General features: G+C 43.0%; 1 protein-coding gene across 3 annotated transcripts in view; it reads left to right on the top strand.

The window, feature by feature from the left end:
• Positions 1-6,123: 6,123 nt before the first annotated feature.
• FAM126A (family with sequence similarity 126 member A) overlaps positions 6,124-6,316 on the top strand; it is a 95,472-nt gene continuing 95,279 nt past the window's right edge. For all 3 annotated transcript variants that reach the window (XM_045288791.1, XM_030885209.2, XM_045288792.1), the window contains exon 1: positions 6,124-6,261. The gene's annotated coding sequence lies outside the window, so the exon portion shown is untranslated. The remainder of the gene's footprint in view (positions 6,262-6,316) is intronic.

The raw sequence follows: 6,316 nt of genomic DNA, 5'->3' as shown, positions 1-6,316 counted from the left end.
TATGTCCAAGCTCTACACCCAAGTTTTCTGATTTAATTGATGTGGCTTGTGGTTTAGGCACTGATATCTTTGAAAGGCACCCTAACGGATTCTAATGAGCACACAGGGCTGACAGCCAATAGGCAAAGGAGATAATTTGAACATTTGAGCCTCTGTTAAATATTTATCCCCTATCTAGCTTGCCAGGCTCAGATTCCCAATATGTGAGGCTTCTGCCTTGACCAAATGGCCTCTTCTCCCCTGGAACATTCTTCTTCTCCTCTTCCGGGGTATTCCTGGAGCTTCCTTCGTACACACTTTCTCTGATTCAAGTTCCTTCCAACTGTACAAGACACAGTCCATTTTTCACCTCCTCCCAGAAGTGTTCCTTGACCCCCTGGGCAGGACAGCTCAGTTCCTCCTTGGAACCTATGCAGCAGTCATTGCCTAGAGAAGAATTTTGTCATCTCTTCTACTGCGCATTGAATGAGTCCTCTGACCGTTGCCCCACCTTTCATCTGTTTGGTGCATTTGTTTGTCCTTCACAAGTTGAATGTCTTGCAGAGTGTAGGGAGTTGGGAAGTACTTGAGCCTCCTTTCCATTCTCACTTCCACAGATGTGGTTCCAGCTTTCAGCTCTCCTGAAATATTGTCCTGGTCTCTATTGGGATTCTTGCCACAGACTCCCTGCCTCTTTAATCAGGTCAACATATTGATGATCCATAGAGCCAAAGGCTAGTGAAACATCAGGTGCACACCTTTGCTCACTCTTGCTTCTCATTTTCATTTTATGGCCTTCCCCCCACAAATACTTAATTTAGCTTTCTGAGTTTGGACTGTTTGTTTTTTCTTAGATGCATCATCCCTATTCCTTTGGATCAACATCCCCCCTGACTAAACTCTAAATATCCTGCCAGTTCTTCAGCCTGTTGAGATTCCTTTGAAAGAGGAAACCATTTGCTAAGTGAGGTAGTTAGTTTATTGTGCCAACCAGGCCTGATAAACACATGTGGGGTTAATTGAAGGGCAGAGGGGTAAACGACTCAGTGAGCCTCGCCTTTCTAGTTCTCAGATCTCTTTCTGATGGTTGGACCAGGGTGCAGCTGCCTTAGCCAGTTCTCTGCTTCAGCTGGCAAGGCTCACTTCCTGCAAGATATCCCTGAGGAGAAGCCTCATGGACCTACCTTGATGCAGCCTTGGGTGCTGGAGCAGCCATGTGGAGACCCCTGCCAGCACTTAGATGTTTACATGCTCACTGATTCGGCTTTCCTCCTGCAGTCGGCGTCATAGTGTGTGTTTTGTGAGATGGAGGAGGACTTTGTGTATTGGTGTCGGATATATGGGTTAATGTTGGACTTGTGGGCTTGGGCAGCACTGGGTTGGGATGTTTTCTTGATGTGCAATTAACCTTTATATGAAACTCTCTCTTATAATGAGTTTCTGTGGAATTGTTTCTCTAAAGGACCCAGACAAACACACTAAGCTTTCAAATGATCACTCTTTAAAAGAAACCTCATCAGGTTGGCCCCATGATTAAAAGCTTCTGTTGATCTTGTAAGGAGGCCTGGTGGCATTTGTGCTGCAATCTGCAAGATCAGCAGTTTGAAACCACGAGCTGCTCCACAGAAGAAAGACAGGCCTTTCTATTCCCGGAAAGAGTTGCAGTCTCAAACTCACGGGACAATTCTTCCCTGTCCTAGAAGGTGGCTATGAGTTGGCATCAACTAGATGATAGTGAGTTTGGTTTTGGTATTAGTTCCCTACTGCCTATGGAATAAGGCATGAACCTGAGCTATCCAATAGTGTAGTTACTAAAATACAAATGAAAAATACAGTCCCTCAGGCACGTTTGCCATCTTTCAAGTGTTCCACAGGCACATGTAGTCAAAGGATACCATATCGGTAACATAGATAGGGGGTGGATTACCTAACAAGCAAGTTAAACACATAGTTAGGGCATCAATGAACCAGGGACACCAGTCAGCCAACGCAAAGACCCATAGAGGCAAGTAGAACATCAGGAAAGGTGAAAAGTTTACACATTTTTTGGTAATCTCTGCTCACTAATGTGCCGTTCTTTAGACATGTTTAGACAATAATCAAATATTAAAATGCCTTCATAATACATGCTGGGAAGCTCATCCTGCAACGAAGAGTGAAATCTTGGAATCATACACTCATCTTTTAGATACTTTACAAAATATTGCTGAAGACTAGACGCAAAAAAGAGATACCAAAAGAGAAGCTGAAAACATTGCCAACCAAATGCAAGTCCTAGAGCAGGTATTTATGTTGGCTTTGTAGACTAATGTATTGCAACATTTTCATCGGACCAGGTAAGCACTCAAAGATGCAGAAGTAAATTTAAAGACACACATAAATCTCTACCAGATATTAATGGGACATTTACATAATTTAAAGCAAAATTTTGAAAAAATTCAAATGCAACAAAGCAAATACCGCCAAATACGAATTGCCAAGCAATTCACCACTGCAGAAATATTAGAAAATAACCCAAGTAAATGATGAAGGTGCCCCAGAAGTACCACTGTGTGCCAGAGAGGAGCACATACTACATAATCATTGACACACTTCAATCTTGCGTGAAAAGGAGGGTGAAAGTGTATGAAGTTTTTTCAAATACATTTTCCTTCTTAAACATGGTGACGACTGCATGGACTGTGTGAAGGCAAATCAGAAGTGCATGCCAGATAAACACTTTTCTAGAGAAGTGGGGCAATTTCATTCTCACATGGGAATTAAGTTTACAGATTTAGGAAAGACAACATTTACTCATGTAGGCATGTATGATTCTACATAGAAGGTGAAATACCATACATATTTCCCAATGTTGAGATTGACTTACACATATTCCTAATTCTAATGATCACAAAGTGTACAATAGAATGCTAATTTTTTTGCCTTTAAAGAGACTCAAAATCCCTAGGGTAAGATGATCCAAGAAAAATTCCATTCATTCTCACTGATCTGTATGGAAGCAGATACTATTTGGCAGCTCAATTATGATGAAATCATTGAAAAATTTGTAAGATCAAAAAGGAGTGTTTTCAATTACAACATGTGAAGAGACAAAGGATCTATCTAAAATAATAAATAGTAATTTGTTGTAATGTTTGTTTTCTGATCATTAAATTTTCCTTGGAAACCTTTTCATTTACTCATTTGTAATGACAATATTCATTATGAAAGAAATGTAACAATTGAAGTATGAGCCACTTAATGGAAATTTGGTGAAATGCAATTTTTCATTGTGGGACATCAACAGAATTTTATATTGATCATTGAAACAAATAAGCTCATTGACTCATCTTCTTTGTCGTGGAATATCCTTTTTGTAGAAAATGTGGTATGTAGTAAAAACCTTAGTTTTCTGCACCCACTAAAAATGTTATCCAGTTAATCTCAACCAACCGCTAAAGTGGCATAGACCACATTTGTGTTCAACCACTAATAATTGCATTTTACAAGAAGGTATAACGTAGATTTGGAGCACACTCACCCATTTATATTATATACCCTCACCGCCATACAGAAGCAGACTGCGACATCTCTCTCCCTTGGAGCCCCTGATCTTTTCTGGTTAGCAGCTGGATGCTTTAACCACTGCGCCATATATAAAACCCACACATCCTGTTTGAATGCATGAGTAAGCAGAGGAGCAGCACCTCCAGTGATCAATGTTTCCAAAAACTAAACTCGCTGTCATGGAGTCATTTCTGACTCAGAGCGACCCTATAGGATAGAGCAGAACTGCCTCTGGGGTTTCAGAGACTGTAATTACTTGCAGTAGAGAAGCTTGTGTTTCTCCCTCCCTCTCTACAGCCTTGTATACATAAACTACCACCATTGCAGCTCTGTTGGACAGCACAGTTAGTTGGACGGTACTAGTCTCAACACCTGGTGTCAGAGTCATTTATGCGCTTAGCCTCACCTCTTTCTCTAGCCAAGTTTGGGCTGCTCCTCACTTTCCAGCCCCACCAATGTTCTTAGTGTTTCCCAGTCTTGATGTACCTTTGCACCTGCATGCCTCTGAACGTGTTTCTTCTTCCTGAAATGCTTTTGGACTGTCTCCTCTAGCTAACTCCTGTCTACTTAAAAAAAAATCATTTTATTGGGGGCTTGTACAACTCTTCTCACAATCCCTCCCTCCATCCATTGTGTCAAGCACATTTGTACATTTGTTGCCATCATCATTCTCAAAACATTTGCTTTCTACTTGAGCCCTTGGCATCAGCTCCTCATTTTCCCCTTCCTCCCTCCTCCCCCCTCCCTAATGAACCCTTGATAATTTATAAATTATTATTATTTTGTCATATCTTACCCTGTCCGATGTCTCCCTTCACCCACTTTTCTGTTGTCCATCCCCAGGGAGGAGGTGATATGTAGATCCATGTCATCGGTTCCCCCTTTCCTGTCTACTTTTAAAGATCCAACTCAACCATTTTCCTTAGGCAGTTCCCTGCCTTTCCTAAACAGTCCTTTCTACAATATTTGTTCATTATACCTTGCTCTGTTGTTCTTCTGGCTGTACTTCATATGACGTATATACCTGGCTACGTCCTTGGAGGGCAATGGTAATATTTGTTTTATCAATCTGCCCTAGTGATTATCTGACTTTGCTTGATACCCTTTTGTTAGCAAGTAACATATCTTCTCCTTATAATTTATTTGTTCAGCATGTTTACAAGGTCAAAAACAGAGTGAGTATTTGCCAATGCTGGCTCAGATATGTTGGGGTTCTTAGTCCTTAACAGAAAATATTTAGCGTGTGTTTGGAAGAAAAGAAAACAAAAGGTGAAAGAAAAGTGGGTCCATGGAAAAACATTTAGGGAACTGTGTTTGGCTGTTTCCAGACTAAGGTCAAAAGCAGACCATCTAGAAAGATTGGGTGAGTTTTGATCATCACTGGCAAAAACATGTATATAGGTTTCTTCCTAAGATTTGATAAATTCTTTTGAAAGGAATTACTGGGATGAGACTTCATCTCATGTACTCTGGACATATTATCAGCAGAGACCAGTCATGATTGGTAAAGTGGAAGGAGCAAGAAAAAGAGTAAGACCCTGGACAAGATGGATTGACACAGTGGCTGCAAGCTTGTGAGGATGCCGCAGGACTTGCGCGTTTCTTTCTCTTGTACATAGAGTCGCTAAGATTCATAAGGACTTTATGGCATCTGACAACATAGTCCCATCGAAGAAATTAAAACAATAATTTGTTTTTCTTGTGGTTATAGTAACATTATTGCATGAGGTTAATTATCTTCTTTGACAGCCTAAAGCACTATCAGCTCAGATTAAAAGACCTTTACCGAACCACTAAGGCTTAGTGGCTTCCACAATTCTGTTGTTAGATATGGTGGAGTCAGCTCCAACACAGTGTGATCCCCATGCCTGGCCCTGCAGCGTCCTGACAATTACTGCCCATTGTTGCAGTCAAATCCATCTCATTGAGAGTCGTCCTCTTTCTCTCTGACCCTCTGCCAAATAGGATGTCCTTCTTCAGAAACTGATCCCTTCTGACAACATGTCCAAGTAGAGGAGAAGAAGTCTTGCCATCCTCACTTCTAAGGACCATTCTTTTTTATTATTAACAAATCATTTTATTGGGGGCTCTTGGAGCTCTTGTAACAATCCCTACATCAATTGTGTCAAACTCATTTGCCCATATGTTGCCATCATCATCTAAGGAGCATTCTTAATGCACTTCTTCTAAGACGCATTTGTTTGTTCTTCTGGCAGTCCACGGTGTAGTCAATACTCTTCGCCAACACCATAATTCAAAGGCATCAATTATTCTTCGGGTCTTCCTTCTTCCACAACACGACTGTCAATCATCTTCTTCTGGGCGCTCCCTGGCCACACCCACTACTTATACCACTCCCCAAATCAGCCCCCCCTCACGACTCCGCCCCAGATGCAGCAGTTAGTGGCTCCCATTGGTGGAGAAGTTGCTCTGGGCCCGCCCAAGAGGACGGCGATTGGCTGGGCTGTCGTGGGGCGGTGGCGGTTGGCTGCCTGGGGATGGGTTCCTGCTTGTGCCTGTTAGAGTGGCTGGCGGCCGTGGCGGCTCTCTGGGCTGGGTTGTCAGTCAGCGAGCAGAGGGGGAAGATGGCTCGCCGGGACCCGGTCTGCTAGGAAGAAGGGGGGCAGGTGCTGCTGCTGCTGCTGCTGCTAGGGAGAAAGCAGAGCAGCTGCTGTCGCTGCCGCCGAGAGCCGGACACGCCGAGGCTCCGCAGGTGGAACTTGGGGAGCCGCTCTGGTGAGTCCGGCAGAGCGACCCACGCGGGCCCCCCCGGGTGGCCGCCACCGATAAC

Source organism: Echinops telfairi, unplaced genomic scaffold (assembly GCF_000313985.2).
Source record: "Echinops telfairi isolate 266 unplaced genomic scaffold, ASM31398v2 ScPeMD7_23;HRSCAF=83, whole genome shotgun sequence".
NCBI lineage: Eukaryota > Metazoa > Chordata > Mammalia > Afrosoricida > Tenrecidae > Echinops > Echinops telfairi.
Note: the sequence above shows the minus strand (reverse complement) of the source record. Positions and strands in the feature narration are given on the sequence as shown.